General features: G+C 42.7%; 1 pseudogene across 1 annotated transcript in view; it reads right to left on the bottom strand.

Annotated features, from left to right (window-relative positions):
* The window catches only part of LOC310858327 (E3 ubiquitin-protein ligase TRIM47-like), a 39,977-nt pseudogene extending 19,309 nt beyond the window's left edge, over positions 1 to 20,668 (bottom strand). The window contains exons 1-2 of the transcript in view: positions 20,419 to 20,668; positions 18,343 to 19,270 (exon numbers count right to left, since the gene is read on the bottom strand). The product of the transcript in view is annotated as an E3 ubiquitin-protein ligase TRIM47-like (transcript). The remainder of the gene's footprint in view (positions 1 to 18,342; positions 19,271 to 20,418) is intronic.
* Positions 20,669 to 21,537: the final 869 nt, after the last annotated feature.

The following is a 21,537-nucleotide window of genomic DNA, read 5'->3' as shown; positions in this document are numbered from 1 at the left end:
AGCGATGGCGAAAAAAGCGATGGCGAAAAAAGCGATGGCGAAAAAAGCGATGGCCAAAAAAAGCGATGGAGAAAAGCGATGGCGAAAAAAAAGCGATGGCGAAAAAAACGATGGCAAAAAAAGCGATGGCGAAAAAAGCGATGGCCAAAAAAGCGATGGCCAAAAAAGCGATGGCCAAAAAAAGCGATGGCCAAAAAAGCGATGGAAAAAAGCGATGGCAAAAAAAGCGATGAAAAAAAGCGATGGAAAAAAGCGATGGCGAAAAAAACGATGGCAAAAAAAGCGATGGCAAAAAAAGCGATGGCGAAAAAAGCGATGGCGAAAAAAGCGATGGCCAAAAAAAGCGATGGCCAAAAAAGCGATGGAAAAAAGCGATGGCAAAAAAAGCGATGGCGAAAAAAGCGATGGCGAAAAAAGCGATGGCGAAAAAAGCGATGGCGAAAAAAAGCGATGGCCAAAAAAGCGATGGCCAAAAAAGCGATGGCCAAAAAAGCGATGGCGAAAAAAGCGATGGAAAAAAGCGATGGAAAAAAGCGATGGCGAAAAAAGCGATGGCCAAAAAAAGCGATGGCCAAAAAAGCGATGGCCAAAAAAGCGATGGCGAAAAAAGCGATGGAAAAAAGCGATGGAAAAAAGCGATGGGGAAAAAAGCGATGGCCAAAAAAGCGATGGCAAAAAAAGCGATGGCGAAAAAAGCGATGGCGAAAAAAACGATGGCAAAAAAAGCGATGGCGAAAAAAGCGATGGCGAAAAAAGCGATGGCGAAAAAAGCGATGGCGAAAAAAGCGATGGCGAAAAAAGCGATGGCAAAAAAGCGATGGCGAAAAAAGCGATGGCGAAAAAAACGATGGCAAAAAAAGCGATGGCGAAAAAAGCGATGGCGAAAAAAGCGATGGCCAAAAAAGCGATGGCCAAAAAAGCGATGGCCAAAAAAGCGATGGAAAAAAGCGGAAAAAAGCGATGGCGAAAAAAGCGATGGCAAAAAAAGCGATGGCGAAAAAAGCGATGGCCAAAAAAGCGATGGCCATTCATTATTAATTATTAATATTATTACTACTACTTTGTATTATTATTATTATTATTAATAATATTATTACTACTACTTTGTATTATTATTATTATTGTTAATATTATTACTACTACTTTGTATTATTATTATTATTATTATTATTGTTAATATTATTACTACTACTTTGTATTATTATTATTATTATTATTATGTATACGTCATTGTATTTAATATTATTATTATTATTATTATTATTATTATTATTATTATTATTATTATTATTAATATTAATATTTATACTTCATTGTATTTATAATTATTATTATTATTGTTATTATTATTAATATTATTATTAATATTAATATTAATATTAATATTAATATTAATATTAATATTAATATTAATATTATTATTATTATTATTATTATTATTATTATTATTACTACTACTTTGTATTATTATTATTATTATTACTATTATTATTATTATTATTACTATTACTATTACGCACGCACGCACGCACGCACGCACGCACACACACACACACACACACACACACACACACACACACACACACACACACACACACACACACAGAAACTGTATACGCACGCACGCACGCACGCACGCACGCACACACGCACGCACACACACAAGCACCCCACTCCTCCCCTCCCCTCCCGTGTCGGACTATTGTCCCGTCTAACTATTGTCCCGTCTAACCTAAGGGGTGTCGGACTATTGTCCCGTCTAACCTAAGGATCGTCTAACCTAAGGGGTACCTGTCTAACCTACGGTTTGTCGGACTATTGCCGCAACTTCTGTCTGTCTAATGTCGTGTCGGACTGTTGGAGTAAAAAGACGATATTTCAGACAATAGTCCGAAACTGTCGGACCATTGTCCCGTCGGCCAAAAGGGTGTCGGAAAAAAGATCGCCACCCGGTGGGGGTCGGGGGGGGGGGGATCCAAAACCTAACAAATGCAGTGGTTGTATCCTCCCGACAGCGACGATATAATTAATTTCTTAAATAATTAGCTAAACGACTTTTATTGATTATATTGCATTGTCTCCAAAGCTACACATGAGATGAACTGGCTTCGACTTCATGCAGCTATGTACAAAGATACAAAGCTACAAATACACTGTGTAGTTTTGTATCGCTTCTGTATCGCTTTTTTAACGTCATGCCATCTGGACAAAGATACAGAACCTTGCCATGGAAAAAGGTCCATTTTAGTAGGAGTTTTGTCCCCTCAGCCATCGCAGCGTTAAACAAACTGCCCTGATGGTTCTGTATACAGCGTATGATGCATGGTTCTGTATACAGTGGGGACCTCATGTTTTTGTATTGTCTTGGTGTTATATGTGCTATGTGTTGTTTTTGATGTGGGTGTTGAACAGACTGTGAAGACAAATATCCTTCGGGACAATAAAGATTATTAGTATTATCTTTTGCATCTGCCCATGCGTACACACTATAGAGCATAGCAGTGGGCGTGGTTTTCCGGACGCACTGAAAAATCGTCATTCATTTTTCCCATAGAGATTTACAAAAATATTTATAATATTATTTATAATTTATAATATTTAAAATATATTTTAAGCCTAGAATCCAGCCATCCAGGATGCTGGTGAATCATGACCATGACACCTTTGATTCTGTGAAGAAAGAAAATGAAAACTGATATTTATTTATTTTTCACAGAATCAAAGGTTTTATGGTCACGATGTTCCTGGATGGCTGGATTCTAGGCTTACAACATTTTTAGTAAATCTCTAAGGGAAAAATTAATGGCCGATTTTTCAGTGGTCCAGAAAACCACGCCCACTGTTATGCTCTAATGGCTGGGACGCCAGGCCAGCCAGGGCCAGTTGTGATCTTATATAAAGGCTAATTAATAATTATCTGCAGTCAGTTCCAATTAATCAGTGTGATGCCACGTAGCCATGACACAGAAAGGAAATTAAGAACATTTCCCATCACGAATGAATAAAATAACTTGTCCACCCTCTAATGTCATTATTGAGATATGAACTTTGACTCTATTAATCAGACCAGTGTGTGTCCAGTGGAAACCTCGTATGAATCTGATCTCAGGTCAGAATGGGTTAAGAGTCCAGACCTCAAGTATTGATGAAAAAAAATATGGCCTCCGTTGAGTGTTGCTGTGGCGATGAGTGTCCAAGCAGTGTGTATACTGTAAACCTCACTGTCACAGCAGTTTGTTGACTTGACACATGGCCTCTTATATGAGAACCACACAACTCAATGGACTCAATGAACAGTTCAGTACTCATCAGGCCTATGAATGTCTCAGTAACCTATAAGCCAGCACGGTTTATGCGTGCCCATTTATATTACTGTCTTCCACGTAATGGATATGAAATGGAGTTGTAAGCAATTGTTCTCCCTCTGACCAGGACAAAGTGCTTGGGTTGTGTGTATCCAATCCAACCTCACTGCCGCGATACATCCCACCAATCAATCCGAATCTAATCTCTATGCCTGTGATGTCCCCGAAGTTGTCCAGGGTATGGACATGGGAATTAAGTAACCATATTTAAATTAATCAGGACAAAAGGAATCAGGGATAACGAAAGCACAACACCACACAACTTAAAGATGGAGTGCCACAGTGTTTGGGCAGTCCCCCGTTAATACCCAGGGACACCAGCTCTTTCCTAATATAATTTTCTATCTCCACAAATAATCTCAAAACTGATTGTCTGTCCACAATCAAAATAAATATTCTACCTCATAGAAAGAAGCAAAATGAAATTGCTTGTCTACTACGCCAGAGCTAGCAAATGAAAGGCTTAAAATCGAACCCAGACAGGAGCTGTAATTGGATGACAGAACAGTGGATTAGCCGTGCACCAATTTCAAATGAATACCGAAACGGTTGCCCTGTGGGTACTAATTTATTTTAATTGACTCACTCATGCATTCAGAACGAGTGCCTATACAGACGACAATGATGCGCCTGAAGATGGGAGAAGAAACAACGAGCTTCCGTACTTTGATTGTGATTATCAGCCAAATTATGACTTTCACATTGTTGATTGTTGATTGAACAGTGGCTGTCTGGTACCTCCGTTCACATCAGTAAACATCATCAACTGATCTTCCAGTGCTAGAAACTTTCACGCTGAGAGCCACAGTGCATTATTCTCCCCTGTCAGACTCGGCAGGGTTTCTATTTCAGTTTTTTTTTCTCAACTGCTTGGATGCATTTCCTGAAACGTTATTCCCAAAACTGAGTGCAATCGCCAATACAGTGAAATAATATCTCATAACCACAGGAACTATAGAACAATCAGAATGATAACCAATAGTGTCAGTAAGTAAGTTCCTACAACAATGTCCCCAAATGTTTAGCACCTTCTATTTATTTCGTAAATCCTGACACTCAACATAAAAAGTATTTGCATAAAAACTGTCCAGATTGTGTACAGAGCTGTCAATGTACAGTAAACTAAGACAAATAAAATAAAGAAAACAATGTTTTTTGTTGTAGTACTGTATTAGCCCGGAAACTAATACTGTAGGTTACAACTCCGTGAACCTCGAATGAGAACGTCTGTCAGACTGTCTCCCCCGAAACGATACTAGTACATAAGGAAATGTTATACTTTTTCTTTTTTATTCAGTGTATGTACTTTTGAGGAGATCGAGCCCTTGCTGTTTACCTTTGTTGGTTTATTGTAAACTTTTATATGAGCATACCTCGTTCATATGAATGGCAATAATCCCTCAGCATCATAAATACATGAATATATTTAAGCACAGCAGCTGAGGCCAATATATCTCTCCCTCTCACCACCATCCATCCTAAAGTTCTCTTCTCTCACCCTCAATCCTCGGTCGTTTGCACCGTCTTTTGCTTTCATGAATTAATGAATAACTTTCAAATCTAAGATGTGCCGGTATCCATCTCACTCTTGTTTCTTTATTCATGAATTAGTCATCTGAAAATGTTAGGACAAAATCCTGCTGACTTGATTATTCTGTTCGTGTTCTGTCTGTTCTTCCTTTATTTTAGCTTTTCTAGTTATTTCTTGTTCAATCCTGTTGTGGCGCTGAGTATGACGCTCAGCGTTATTATTGGGATTAAATAATGTCTCAGTACAAAATTGTCACTATAGGCCTGTGACCCAGAGCAGGCCCTGACTTTACTGAGACAAAGAGGTGTGAAATAGGACACCAGCCATAAAATAGGGCGAAGCCACAGCTTTCTCTCACAAGCCAACTGCCACAGCGGGGGTGCCGTGGACACATCTCCAGTCCACTGTCCCTATAGAGCATGGTGGGCACACAATCAGCACATGGGGAAAGCTTTAAGCTGACCAATGACTGAGGGCATGGCACAAACAGCCAATCACAGGAAAGGCTGATGCTCCAAGGCAGAACAGAGGTTAAATAACCTAGCATGGGTCCTCTTAATTCAGATCCTAAGCAAAGAGGGGTCCAACCTCGTGTACATCGTGCACGATGAACCGGCTGTGTATTACACTGCACAGCGACCAAACGCAGCCTCACATTGACCAATGGTAAATATGAATTCATGCAATAACTATGAATAATGCCATCTATGTGTTGTGCTGTAAACCTGTAAACTGACAAATGTATTATGTATTCTGTCTCATCATTCAGGTTTTTTACCTAATCTAAGCCTACTAACTAATCAAAAGTCTAATCAAAGGCCTGAACAAGGGCTAACAACTAACCCAATATAAAAGAGCTAAGCTCATTGTGTTAAATGTATGTTTATGAAATCATAATAAAAATACTATAAAGACAAGGAGTTATGTTATTTTAGATTGCGAATGGCCGGAGATTCGAGTAAATACATTTGACCCTGTGTGAAGTTGCGCCCCTTTCGGAGGGGATAGGTAGCGCGATATGTTATCAATTAGCAAAGAAATCACAGCAAGCTATAAATCTTTTTTTCGTTCTTTTTTAAGTGGTCGTTGCTGCCTGCCAGTGCCTGACTTTATGTCGGTCGCGCCAAACACGACAACAAACTACACGCAACAAAGCATGGCTCACCGAATTTTAGTGTTAAGTTCAAAGAGGAGCGGAGCATTCGGGAGAGAAGCCACTAAGCACTTTTCATGGCTGCGGAGTGCGGACAATACAACTAATAAGACATAGCAGTCTAACTGGAGGAGCTGAGGAGGAGATGGAGTAGACACCGATCGAGTGTCAAGGAAAATGATACAAAACAAAGCGAATGAAATCTACTCTACAGCCTAGTGATTAATGGAGAAAAGCTGTTTGTCCCCCCCCCACCCCCCTCTCTCTCTGTCATTGTGAATGTACCCTGAATGTACTCCCGAGTTACATTGATCACTGTTGGTTCAATGTACGTGTCGTATATTACGGAGCCACATTACGATGAAATATCCATATAATGTTGTATAATGTTATATACTGTTTGTGCAGGACAAACCTTCATTGACTGAGTTTCTGCATGTGAGCTCTGAGAGGCTTGATATTAGCTGGCCCACAGAAACAGTCCAAGAAGGGCCTATAGTGATCAATTGTAAAGGTTTGCTATGAAATTGTAAAGGCTATTGAATTGGGCTGTGGTACCATTGTATAGATTTGGCTGCCATTGTGTTAACAACCTATAGAGATGACCATCTAATAACGCAACACACACACACACACACACACACACACACACACACACACACACACACACACACACACACCCACACACACACACACACACACACACACACACACACACACACTAGCTAATCATTAGGTCATGTTCCTGTCTCGAAACCAAAACAACAGTTCATAGTCTCATACAGTTTAACACCTCTATCCTTGTGCATGGTAATCTCAAAAGTATATGACACCCAACACAACAACAACAACCCCTGGTGATTCGTCTCTGTGGGTATAAAAAATATAAACTAAAAACAACAACAAAAAAAGAAACATAGCATAGTTTCCATTATCCACTTGCCCTTCCGGATGCAATTTGCAATTTGGCAATTTGGTCTAACTGGACAAATTAAAATCATTTGAAAACACACCCTTTTGTGTGTGAATCATCTGTCTTTCTTTCCAGCAGGTGTTCAAAGAAAACCAGGTTGGGGAGAGGTGAATCACCAGTCCTCTGTGTCTATGTATGTGCACGTCAGATTAAAGTCACGGCAGACTTGTCCTCTTGTTGTCCGAGTCCCAGATGAGTAGTTGATGTTGCAATGGACAAGTGTCTCTCTCTCTCTCTCTCTCTCTCTCTCTCTCTCTCTCTCTCTCTCTCTCTCTCTCTCTTTCTCTCTCACTCACTCACTCACTCACTCACTCGCACGCACGCACGCGCGCGCGCGCACGCGCACACACACCCACACACTGTATACACACGTGTTGTGAGGTGTATAGTGACGACATGTTGGAGCTAATGTGAGGCGACGACAAGCAGCATGGAGAGAGGATTATAGTAGATGATGAATGAGTGCTACAGGAACGGCATGTCAAACAGATTCATTTCATGACTGTAAACCATACAGTAGCCTACATGTGTAGGACTACTGCAGGTGTATGTCCAGCATGTGTGCTATACGTTGTGTCTGTGTACAAGTGCAATTCTTCTCCCCGAAACATGCGCACGCACGCACGCACGCACGCACGCATGCACACACACACACACACACACACACACACACACACACACACACACACACACACATACAGAGGTTCTAATCAGCTGCTCATTGAACCCTCACACACCAGTCCCTAATCACATCTGCACTTACACATGCACGCACACGCACGCCTATCATATCTCATTGCATTCCTTATACCCTTCCTCTCACTTAGAGTGATTAAAGCCATTCATCTGAGACATTCAATAACAGACCAAAACCATGCACAAACATATGCACACGCACACGCATGTACGTGCGTGTGCCTGCACGTACAGTATATGCCTTCTGATACCTCTATCCCACAGGATAACTAGAAAAAGTGCCCTTCCGGGCACAGGTCTCCACCAGGTTATCCACAGATCCGTGCAGTTAGAGGTAAAAACACTTTTCGGCCAGTTATAGCGCCACCTTGAGGCTGAGTTGAAATTGTTCATGTGGCATTTCGTCCTCGGCCTAGTGGGAATGTGGGTGCACAATTTCACGGAAATCACGCGATGTGTTCATGATTTGCAGCATTTTGTTTGAAACTGAGCACTCCTGTGAACTTTGGAAGCCAATCTTAACCAATCAGGATGGAGTCTGATAAATCTGAAAGACCAGTTTCGTTGAATGGCTCTAGAGAGACTGTGTACCAATTTGCGTGATGTTTGGACAAAATCTGTAGGTGTACTGTGCAAAAACTTGTTTTGCACAAAGCGGCCTCCTGGTGGCGCTATAACAGGCCGTTCTGGAAAGTTTGGGGCAGAGGTTCATCGTTGGCATCCAGGGAGTGTGTGTGCAAAATATGGCATCGACCGGGTTAACGGTGGCCGAGATTAGCTGTTCACGGACACACGGACGGACGGACGGACGGACGGACACACAAACGGACGGACGGAGTGCAAAACATACTCTCCCCACATGCCTTCGGCCTGGTGGAGACAATTACAAGTAGGCAATGATTGCTTGTCTGCCTGCCTATACAGGCCGTTGTATTCATGTGCTGTTATGTTCAAGCATGTGTGTGGGTACACAACCCATTATGTTTGTCCATGGAACAGTAGCCTATAGACATGTCTGTAAACATGTGAATCAATGTCCTTCTGCCTGAGAGAGAGAGAGAGAGAGAGAGAGAGAGAGAGAGAGAGAGAGAGAGAGAATTTGATAAAAACAGCTGGACAGGAGTCAATACACTTTCATTACAGATCACAGGGGTGTTCAATCAAGTATTGTGTGCGTGCGTGCGTGCGTGCGTGCGTGCGTGCGTGCGTGCGTGCGTGCATGCGTGCATTACTGCAGGGAGTCCCAGAAGGGACAAAGCCCACTCCTCCTGCAGCCACGCTTGGAAGCACAGCACAAAATTGACTAACGCAGAACAAATTTGATCAGCTGCAGCCACTCCAAGTGCATGTACTGTATATTATATGTGTATTCCACACAGTACGTCACCACCAAGACACACATGTGACCCTGATGTACAGTATGGAGAACAAGGAGTCGATGTAGGCTGTGCATTGCATTAGTTCTTAAATGTAATTCGGAGGAGAGTATAGGCAACATACTGTGTGTGTGTGTGTGTGTGTGTGTGTGTGTGTGTGTGTGTGTGTGTGTGTGTGTGTGTGTGTGTGTGTGTGTGTGTGTGTGTGTGTGTGTGTGTGTGTGTGTGTGTGTGTGCGTGCGTATATACAGTATATATATATATATATATATATATATATATACTGTGTGTGTGTGTGTGTGTGTGTGTGTGTGTGTGTGTGTGTGTGTGTGTGTGTGTGTACAATATTCCCCATATACCACAAGTAGCCTACACTCTGTCCACAAAAATGGGATTACATCACTGGTGGGGGAGGGGGGTGACATGTTTAATAGCTGCTTGTTTTGATTCAATAATGCCGGCTGTAGGCTATTAACCAGAATCGCGAAGTCATTATTTTAGACAGCCTTTGTCAAAGTGAAGGATTTGTGCTATAGGCTGGTACGTAGGTGTCTGAGAAATCTTTTCAAATTAGGCTGCCATCCAAGGACCCGGTGTCATAAATGTTTCATATCGCCAAGAAGAAAAATCTCTTGTCAAAACAATACAATAGGCTACATATGCAAATAATTGTCGTTGTTGTCCATCAAACAAATAGTGATACTATTTATCATAACATTATCATATCATAAATGCATGCCGATGGGTTATTTTCTGTTCAAATAAAACAAAGAAACATTCAGAGAAAAGACTAAGATAAATATTCAGGAGACTACAGGGCAAAATAGAAAAACAACACAACACCCCCAATTAACAATCCATCTGTCTTCATTTATATTCAGCTCCACGTCGGTTCACTTTGCATTATTGCTTTAGCCCCCCAAAACAACTCATTGTAAACCATGCACTCATATATTCATAGAGATAAGCCACACGCAACGCTGTGAAGTCGTTTCCATACTGTTCAATCTCACCCTGATGTTAACGGGGCAGAATGTGAACTTTTCATAAGAGTTCTATTGATGATAGGCTTTAATAAGCAGGGTGAGATATGTCTTCTGCATATTTGTCAAAACATTTTGGAGACGATGCCAGGTACTAGAATATGCTACTCAAGTACTGTTAATTTAATTAATTAGTGCCTGATCAAAACTTTGCACACACATCACAAGTGGTGAAAAAGTATGCGTTTTAATCATCTCAAAAATGGGCATGGCCTAATGGCTCAACAGAGCCCCCTACAAAAGTTTGTGATTGATGCCCCACAATGCAGCTTAAGATAAATGTACTTTATACTGCAATCTAGGGATGTCCCTCGTTTCCGATCCGATCCTGATACCACAATTTATGTGTTAGCCCATACCGATACCAGAGCATAATATTTATAAAAATAAAGAAAAATATATCCTATTTTGAAGTCCAACGACCGAGAATAATGTTAATAGCTATCTATTTATATATCTCGTGTTGTGTTTATATTAACAGACTCCTCATTTAAATGTGCACTTGCAGAGTGTCAACCCCTTACCCTGTGTCGGATCGGTGGTTAGACTGGCATATTCGCCGATACCGATATAACCCGATAATGACCAAATAAAGGCCGATCCGATACAGTATCGGGACATCTCTACTGCAATCATGCCAATTATAATTCTATATAATCATCCATGTGGGCCAACTTTGTTGGCAAATTGTTGCAAATCATAGGTACATATAGGTGCCCTTTGGGCTTCTTGCCTCCTCACTTTTTCCTTTATATATTTTGTGTATATTTTATGATTTGTTTTAGTGCTTTCATGCCTTTATTGATAGGACAGTAGACTGACAGGAAATGCGGAGAGAGAGATAGAGGGTGCGTTCTGAACGCACTGGTGTGCTCTCTTGTCGTTCGTTTATTCAGTGCGCTCGGTGCGTTGTCGTTCGAAAATCCAGTGCGCTGCGCACCGGGTGTGCCGAGTGCCCGCACTGAGCGACCCTACCCTGAAGCTGGGGTTGTCCGGTGTGAATGCGTCACAGTTGTGGTCGTTCGTAAATAAGGCACACTGAACGCACTCACTCTGTGACGTTACCGCCCACCACACTCAACAAACTTGCCACATTCCCGGTGCGCATTTCCGAACGCACCCGTGGAGTGACACGCAGCTAAGGTCGGGATTGGTAGTCTAAAGCCGCAACAGGCTGGATATAGCAGCCTCTAGGTAACCGGACGTCTACGGCGTAGCACTGCACAGTAGTGCGAAGCCCTATTGAAATCGCAATGATTATTATTATTCTTTGTTCATTCCCCCAAATTAATCCCTTTATTCAGAGTTCCTTGACATTCATTGGTAACTTGGCCCCACCCCTCTTCTGATTGATCGATATGTTATAGTTTCTATCATTTGCCAACAGTCGTACAGGCATGAGTCACCTCACTGGACTCAGTTGAAAATCCTTGTCCTTCAGCAGAGTTACTTAGCTCTGCTCCCATCAATAGATTGGTCAATATTTTCCCGGAACGTGCACAGACGCACGAGGGCCCGTTCATCGCTGCTTGCAGCTTTAATTTTGTATTGTTTTCATAATTTGTGCAAAAATAAATCATATCAAACTAGAAAAAGTGCCCTTCTGGGCACAGGTCTCCACCAGGATGAGCAGATGTGAAGAATTCCAGGCAAATGTTTTTCCTTGGCCTCTAGGGAGTTGTCATACAAAGTTATCCACAGATCCGTGCAGTTAGAGGTAAAAACAGTTTTCGGCCAGTTATAGCGCCACCTTGAGGCTGAGTTGAAATTGTTCATGTGGCATTTCGTCCTCGGCCTAGTGGGAATGTGGGTGCACAATTTCACGGAAATCACGCGATGTGTTCATGATTTGCAGCATTTTGTTTGAAACTGAGCACTCCTGTGAACTTTGGAAGCCAATCTTAACCAATCAGGATGGAGTCTGAGAAATCTGAAAGACTGGTTTCGTTGAATGGCTCTAGAGAGACTGTGTACCAATTTGCGTGATGTTTGGACGAAATCTGTAGGTGTACTGTGCAATAATGTGTTTTGCACAAAGCGGCCTCCTGGTGGCGCTATAACAGGCCGTTCTGGAAAGTTTGGGGCAGAGGTTCATCGTTGGCATCCAGGGAGTGTTTGTGCAAAATTTGGCATCGACCGGGTTAACGGTGGCCGAGATTAGCTGCTCACGGACACACGGACAGACGGACGGACACACACACGGACGGACGGACGGACGGACGGACGGACGGAGTGCAAAACATACTCTCCCCCCATGCCTTCGGCCTGGTGGAGACAATAAATTATTCCTCCCTCCAGAAGTAAGTGAAAGTGAAAGTACTTTGAAAGTTGTTTTTGAAGACTATACTCTAAGTAACAATTACTTCACAAGTATACAAAGGCTATAGTTCTTCAGTACTATACATTTAACTGTGATTTACAAGTACAGTATTGTGTTCCTTTATAGCATAGGCTGGTATAATTAGAGACACAGCTTTAAAGGCCAAATTGAGCACAAATCTCTCTTTTGTAATGGTTTGTAGACAGATTCTATGCCCCTTTGAATAGCCGTGTTGTTTTTAATGTAATTTATGCAAAGTGCCAAGTGGCAGAAACAAAGTTCACATGGTAAAATATGTGGAGGCATGTGGAACCAAGCCAGGTCGACATCTTCAACAAGCAAACATCAACAACATGAATAATGGTAATGAGAGTTGAAATAACCTGCACCGTCCTTGCATTCTGTCCTCGCCTCCCTTCATTGGCTGCCAGTCAAATTCAGAATCAATTTTAAATTTCTATACTGTTGGTTTTTAAAGCCTTACACGACCTGGCACCATCCTATATATCCGACCTGTCCGGGCTCCGGACTCCACCTCAGATCAGCTGACCAGATGCTCCTAAATGTTTGACACACACAACTGAAACTAAAAGGCGACCCGTGCCTTCTCGGTCACAGCAAAGAATCTGTGCAACACCCCCTGCCAATAGCTGTCAGGGCTGCATCCTCTCTGGCCATTTTTTAATCACCAGCAACACAATGAAGTAGGAAACATGTTCACACCTGACATCTTAAAACAAACCCCCAAAATTCATGTCTGTGCAGGAAATTAGAAGTGAACACCTGTAATGAATAATAAAGACAGTGTCAACTGTCAAGGGTGTGTCAATGGAGGAGATCATAATCAAGTTCCTGAGCACAGGCGTGCTCGTCTGTGCTTTCCTCACTGCATTGAGGAGTATAATACTAAGCTATATTATTCACTGTATTGTATGTAATCACTGATCTGTGGGGGGATGAGATGAGATGAGATGAGGCTTTGCTTCATATCCTCCCTTAATTAATATGATTATCTACTGGCCTCTACGCAGCTCAACACATGCACGCACGCACGCACATACACACCATAGGTGGCTGGTGAGCCTGAGCTTTGGAGATGCTAATTATTTGGGGAGGACCTTTAATTGCTATATATTAAATATATGACCTATAGGTATAGGTATATGTTTCATGTAGGTCATACACACGAATATTGTTTTTCTCCACACAATGGATTAACGATGACTTATTTAGCATGCAGTGCACTTACGGTCACGTGATCCAATCGTGTGACGTCACCGGTTGTCAGACGGAAACCATGTCTTAAAAGTTATAAAAAAACTGCAAATAAATCATATAAAACAAAAGTCGGGAATAGCGTGTTCCGCAGGGAGAGACAATGGGAAAAAAGTCGGGAATAGCGTGAACCACAGGGAATGTATTAATACCGGTAAGCCAATATACTGTATATGCATGTCTTACCTATACAGTATACATATTTGGGAGAAAGTGCACTCTCTCACGTCTTTCACAATTTGTCTTTGAACTGCATGATCATCATGCCCTCGCAGTGGAAGATGCTTACAGTAAGGACTGCTCGTGGGTCTTATTGACCTAATGGAAGTTCCAGGACATCACCGTTTGTTGCATGCATGGTCCTTTGCAACGATCTCCGACAGCAGCGCATGAATGGGGGGTATTTAATGACGCTTGCATTCTGACATTTCTAACGGGATGATATGATAAAATAAATGCATCCATATGTCTTCCAGGCCAGCTCAGAATCTAGATCTGCAGGGGTATAGTCCATCCATATCGCACGGGCAAGGCGGGTCAGGTACTCAGTCTCTCCCACCTCCGTGTGGACATCACTGCAGCTACTTTGTGAGGGGTGCTCAAATGACTGGCCGTGTACCTATATGTATGTTTGGAGTATGAGTGTGTCCCTATGTATATCTATGTCTGTTTGGAGTATATGAGTGTGTCCCTATGTCCCTGTACGTATGTGAGTGTGTCCCTATGTATATCTATGTCTGTTTGGAGTATATGAGTGTGTCCCTATGTCCCTGTACGTATGTTTGGAGTATGAGTGTGTCCCTATGTCCCTGTACGTATGTTTGGAGTATGAGTGTGTCCCTATGTATATCTATGTCTGTTTGGAGTATATGAGTGTGTCCCTATGTCCCTGTACGTATGTGAGTGTGTCCCTATGTCCCTGTACGTATGTGAGTGTGTCCCTATGTCCCTGTACGTATGTGAGTGTGTCCCTATGTCCCTGTACGTATGTGAGTGTGTCCCTATGTCCCTGTACGTATGTGAGTGTGTCCCTATGTCCCTGTACGTATGTGAGTGTGTCCCTATGTCCCTGTACGTATGTGAGTGTGTCCCTATGTCCCTGTACGTATGTTTGGAGTATGAGTGTGTCCCTATGTATACCTATGTCGGTTTGGAGTATGAGTGTGTCCCTATGTCCCTGTATATATGTTTGGAGTATGAATGTGTCCCTATGTCCCCGTACGTATGTTTGGAGTAACAGTTTGGGAAAACAGTGGATGCAAAACATTAAAGGAACATGCAGGCTCAGGCGGCTGGCGTATACTGTAGCTGTCCTTGGCTGGTATTCCAGCCTGGCTGCAGTGTGCCGCGGGTTCGACTCCCGATCCCGACTGCCTTTCCTGTGTGTCACCCTCCTCCCATCTCTCTCCTCATTTCCTGTCAGCCTACTACCTATCCCCCTATAAAAAAAAATAAAAAAGGCAAAAGCAAAAAAAGGAAAAAAGAAAAAAAAAAAATATATATATATACGTATATATACTGTATATATAAATATATCTATATAATTTTTTTACATTAAAGGAACAAAAGGATATTATAGAAGGAGGAGTGAGACAGAAACAGAATAGGAACAGACACATACTGTGTCTATGCAGAACTATGCAAATATACTGTACTCTGTACACATATATACTGTACACAGCATGCTGCTCAGAGACAGACAGACAGACAGACAGACAGACAGACAGACAGACAGACAGACTAAGTGATGTTAAAGATGCTCCACCCCCTGCTGTGCAGACTGTACTCCTGAGACCTGAGTCCTCACCCTGCACTACTGTGTGTGTGTGTGTGTGTGTGTGTGTGTGTGTGTGTGTCTGTTTGCGTGCGTGTGTGCCATGTGCGTGTGCGTGCGCATGCGTATGTGTGTTTTGTTTACGTGCATGTGTGTGTTTACGTGCATGTGCATGTGCATGTGCATGTGCATGTGCATGTGCATGTGCATGTGCATGTGCATGTGCATGTGCATGTGCATGTGCATGTGCATGTGTGCGTGGGCGTGTGCATGTGCGTGAGAAGGTGATAAAGAGGATATAGTAGAACAGAAATGTTTTCCCTTGCAGACTGCTGCGTTTTTCTGTCTTTTTCCGGTTTTAGTTTTTTTTTGCACACAGAGTTTATCCTTATCCTCCCAGGACAGACATACTGAACCGAGAACAGAATGTCAGAATCATTGCAGCATTTCATTAAACCACATTACAGTAACTAATGACGAGCCTAACTGCCTTTTCCAAGTCCATAAACCTGTCACAAAGTCTAGTGATATATATGCAAGTGCAGCTGATTGCATTTAAAATAAAATCACACGCACGCACGCACGGACGCACGCACGCACGCACGCACGCACGCACGCACGCACGCACGCACACATACAGTACACACACAGAGCAGTTGTCCAGCAGAACCACAGTCCTATACTGACTGAGCAGCTTGTTTGGTTTCAGAGAGGCATAAACATAATGCTGCATTTAGTGTGCCTCTGAATCATTATGCGTCTCTCTCTCTCTCTCTCTCTCTCTCTCTCTCTCTCTCTCCCCAGCTCACTCATGTGATGGGCAGTGACTCAATGGGTTGGTGCCTTGTATGGTTTCCCCTGCCATCGGTGTATGAATGCGTTTGTGAATGGGTGAATGAAATGCACAGTCTACTGTATATGTAAAGTGCCTTGGATAAAGGCGCTCTAAATGCACCATTTAACATTTATGCCTCTAGCTACTCACCCTCCGTTCTCCAGCTATGCCCCCCTGTCTATATCTCTGGGTGTGCCTCTCTCTCTAGATCAGTGGTTCTCAGAGTCGGGTGCTGTGATGCCAAGTCCAGGGGTGCCACAGAATACTTTGATCATTTTTTAAATGAATCACTTAAGTTTAACCACCCTCTATGCTTAATAAGAGGACCACCACATATCCTTACCAAAAATAGACGATTGATTGATTGATTTAATTGAATTGTATTCACAGTCTGTACAATGAGTACAGTTCAAACGATAGTACAGGTACATCTACAAGCTCACAACGCGTTCAAGTGGTTACATTTATGGAGTTATTTTCAATCTGTCCTAATGGGAACTACTATTCCTAATGGAAAGTACTCGCCCAGCAGACTGCTGGGCGAGCGCTTGCGCTTTGGCATGGGGGGGTCAGATCAACATACAGTATGGAATGAATTCTGTACTGGCCATATCATGGAGCGTGTCTTGAGTGTACAGGGTTTGATGAGGGCCCATGCCGGGCATTTTCAGGCCTGTTGAAAACACTGCCGGTCGTGGCTGCACTAATAACTTTTGACATGAGGGATCTGCATATATGGGCTTAATATTGATGACATAACGTGATGTCACAAGGCATGACCATATATGGGGGTGTGACTGACTGACTGACTGACTGACTGACTGACTGATTGATTTCATAGTAAATGGCAATGACATAAATGTAAGGGCTCTATAAAGTAACAATGCAATTCAGGGTTTCTCTCTCTCTCTCTCTCTCTTTCTCTCTCTCTCTCTCTTTAAATAAAATGGCTTAATTGGCAACAGAAAAATTACGCAGACGGATGTATGTAAAGGTCTATCTCTCCAGATGACCCGCTCTTTTCCCTTCATCTCCATCTCTCCCCAAGTGATTCTCTGTAAGCCATTTAAACATTAGCCACGGTGCCGCTTGCTTGCTGCATGTACATGTATGTGTGTTTGAGTGCTTTTGTGTGCGCCTGATGTGTGTGTGTGTGTGTGTGTGTGTGTGTGTGTGTGTGTGTGTGTGTGTGTGTGTGTGTGTGTGTGTGTGTGTGTGTCTGTGACAGCTGTTGGATGATGCGTTACACAGGAATATATAGCACAGGCCAGTGGTTTTACAGCTGAACTTTACTCCCATTAGGCTATAGGCACTGGCAGAGAGAACCAGGTGCGGCAGGCATGCGCACACGCGCACACACACACACACACACACACACACACACACACACACACACACACACACACACACACACAGTCTAATGGGCCTGGTGTGAATGAGACGAGCATTAGCAAGTTTGTAAGTGTAGAGTATATAATGCTCAACCACACCACATGCTCATCTGGGAAGATGCACGCATGCACGCACGCATGCACACACACACACACACACACACACACACACACACACACACACACACACACACACACACACACACACACACACACACAAACGTACGCCAGACCTGACATATGGCCATGCGTACCAATTGCGCACGCAATTATTTACTGGTACATTTCAATTTAATCACAATTATCACCATATTTAAGTGCACATATAAAATGGAAAAATAAAAGTAATCAATTAAGGTTTCTATCCATTCATTAATATTCATTGAGTGTATAGGTATAGCTTAGTCTGTATATTCATTGTTGTCAGACCATACATGTAATTCATCACTCACGCACAGATGATAGAAAATACATGTACATGTTGACTCCCTAGTAATAAGTCCCAAAACACAGACAAAGTCCAAGGGCAGAGGAGCGAACCGTGACACTATGACGAAAAATGTTCGTCAACTATATTTTGATCTTGTAGGAAGAATATAAGGTGGCAAACTCGGGGAGGACGGCGCGGGGGTGGGAGGACGGCGCGGCGCGGGAGGACGCCGCGGGAGGACGACGGGCGGATTGAAACATCCACTCTGTTCACTGTCTCTGAGACGTTTGTCCCTTCCTCTGTGAGAATGTCCTCCAGTCTGTCCCTCATCTTGGACACGGCCACAGTCACATCTTCAAAGTGTCTCAGAGGACGGACATGGCTGCTGACTGGGTGTGTATAGATTCAATGGTGGTTGAGAGGGAGGAGGTGTAATGCTGTAGAAAACGGATGTGATCCTCTGTGAGTGAGAGCTGCTCCAGCTCAGCATGTCTCCTCCTCAGTTCAGTGACCTCCTGCTCCGCACGCCTCCTCAGTTCTTCAGCACGACTCACTTGACGTTCCTGCTGGTCTCGGATCAGCTGCCTCACCTCAGATCGTCTTCTCTGCATGGAAGAGATGAGCTCAGTAAAGATGGCGTCGCTGTCCTTCACTGCTCTGTCGGCACAGTGCTTGATGGACTCTACCTCCTGGTGAAGCCCCTTCACGTCTTTCTCTCTCTCCTGGATTCTCTGCTGGATGTTCTGCTGACTCGTATCGACCTCTTTCTGTCTCTCGGCCCGTTCTGCTGCGGCCGAGGTCGTATCGTGACCTTTGTGTTCGTCCACGGAGCACAGATAACAGATGCACTGCTGATCGGTGCGACAGAAAAGCTTCCTCGCCTCGTTGTGACGAGAGCAGATGTTCTCCTGAAGCTCTCCGGAGGCTTGGACCAGCTGGTGTCTCTTAAAGGCAGGAGACTGATAGTGAGGCTGAAGGTGAGTGTCACAGTAAGAGACCAGACACTGAAGACAAGTCTTCAACGCTTTCAGTCTCCTCCCAGTGCAGACATCACAGGCCACATCTCCAGGTCCAGCGTAGCAGTGATCAGGAGGAGCAGCTTGGACTCCTGTTGATAGATTGATACAGCATGTATTATGATAAGAAAAAATATATATTTAATTTGTCTATGTGCCTGTACCCTCAAATTAATACAAACAACTAAATTATTACTGTGTAGTCATCATAAAGCACAGAGCAACTGTGTCAAAAGTAATAAACACTATACTATAAAAAATGGTCAATCATTGACCAAATCCTCAGTGAGGATGCAGGATGCAGTTACTTTGTAGATTTGGATTATTATTACAAAACATACATTAACGTTGTATTCCTGAGACTGTCGTAGTTGCGTGTGCGTGGCCTGTCACAACTATTCCATCATCTCCTAATCGCAATCATTTCAGATATAATCACAATTATCTTTGCATAATCGTCAAAATGTCATACATTATGTTTTAAATAGCAGAAATAAATATCAGATCTACAAGCTTACAACACCCTATTTTGTATTTTTTTTGGAAAAGAAAGAATATTAAAAGTTATTAAATGTATCAGTGATTTATTTGTATATTTAAGTTATTTGTCATATCTGCTCTGTGCAATTTGTGATTACGAAGTCTAAAAGGCAAACAGAAATACAAACTGCAATGTAAGTTCAATGAAAAAAAACGACAATAATTAAATCCTTTATTACTGCAATTATTTGTGTGACAATTAACCGTCAACTTAATGGTGACAGCCGTACAAGGTGTGTTTATTGTTTAGTTAAATTAGTAATGGTGACAGGCGTACACGTGGTGTGTTTATGTAAAGTCCAGACCTTCTGGACCACAATGATAAATCACGTCATATCTCCTGTTTTCTACTCCATATAGTTGACATGGCTGGCTTTGGGACTCCATATATGGACTTGACACTTTATCATACAGTCCTCATTGGCCAATGCTATTGGAGTTGAGCATGAGAGAGAGAGAGAGAGAGAGAGAGAGAGAGAGAGAGAGAGCAGCCAATGAGGGATCAGAAAACAGCACTGGTCATATGACCCATGCAGCGCTCGAGACAAGCTGTAGATTTACTTAAGTTAATGTACTTAGTTACTTTCCACCACTGTTTTTGTACGTACATTCTTGTCGACGTTTCATGTCTTTATCGGTTCAGTAAATGCATATCTGACAGACAGGGAGCTGTTTTTACAAGAGAACTTAAAGGTCTCACCTGTCTTCTTCAGGCTCTCCACCACCTCAGCCAACATGGTGCTTTTCTTCAGAACAGGTCTTGGGTTGAAGGTGTGTCTGCATTGTGGACAGCTGTATCTCCGTCTCTGATCGTCCTGGTTCCAGTATCCCTAAATACACGTCCTGCAGTAGCTGTGTCCACAGGGAACAGTCACTGGATCATTCAGTAGATCCAGACAGATAGAACAGCAGAACTGTTCATGATTCAGTTCAACTCCCTGCTGCACCATTTTAGTATGACTGACTGACTGCCTGACAGACGAGTTTAGTTTGGTTGCATTTTCTCTGAAAACACATGACATGGGAGGTTCATCCCGGTTGTGTGTGTGTGTGTGTGTGTGTGTGTGTGTGTGTGTGTGTGTGTGTGTGTGTGTGTGTGTGTGTGTGTGTGTGTGTGTGTGTGTGTGTGTGTGTGTGTGTGTGTGTGTGGTATGTGGGTGTGTTGGTGCTGTTTGATGCAGGGCTGATAACAAAGGGCTTGGCAGGAATCTGCTGCAGTCACTCTGCTGAGGTTCCAGGTTCCACTTCATTTCCTTGTGTACAGCACAAACATGAGATACAAACAAATGGTTCAACTTTATATTGAGCTTGTGTTCAGGTAGATTATTATAAAAAATACTCTTATATTATACACTCAGGCGAGGTTCAAGGACATGAGCAGAACATCTAAGATCTACAAAGACTTTCAGAGAAAATATTAGATTTAGAGTCGATAGATTTCTCTCTGTCTTCATATAGACCATGCAGTAGCACTGTGCACTACCGACTGGCTCTACCAGTATGTCTGCAAGTTTGGTGTCTAAGATTGTGTGTGTGTTACTACGGTAATTGACTCCACCAGGCCGAAGGCATGGGGAGAGAGTATGTTTTGCACTCCGTCCGTGTGTCCGTCCGTTTGTTAAAGGTAGTGTAGACAAGTTTCCAGACAAAATTTTAAATATATATGAATGTATTTTGTTGGCCTTTTTTCCCTCTATCTTTACAATTTACAATTTAGGCATTTAGCAGACGCTCTTAATCCAGAGCGATTTACAATTTACAATTTACAATTTAGGCATTTAGCAGACTTACATTAAGCAAGAACAAAAGCATGGGAATA

The sequence above is a fragment of the Protomyctophum parallelum genome (genome assembly GCF_964188405.1).
Source record: "Protomyctophum parallelum genome assembly, chromosome: 5".
NCBI classification, from domain to species: Eukaryota; Metazoa; Chordata; class Actinopteri; order Myctophiformes; family Myctophidae; genus Protomyctophum; species Protomyctophum parallelum.
This window is presented reverse-complemented; position numbering and strand designations above follow the sequence as displayed.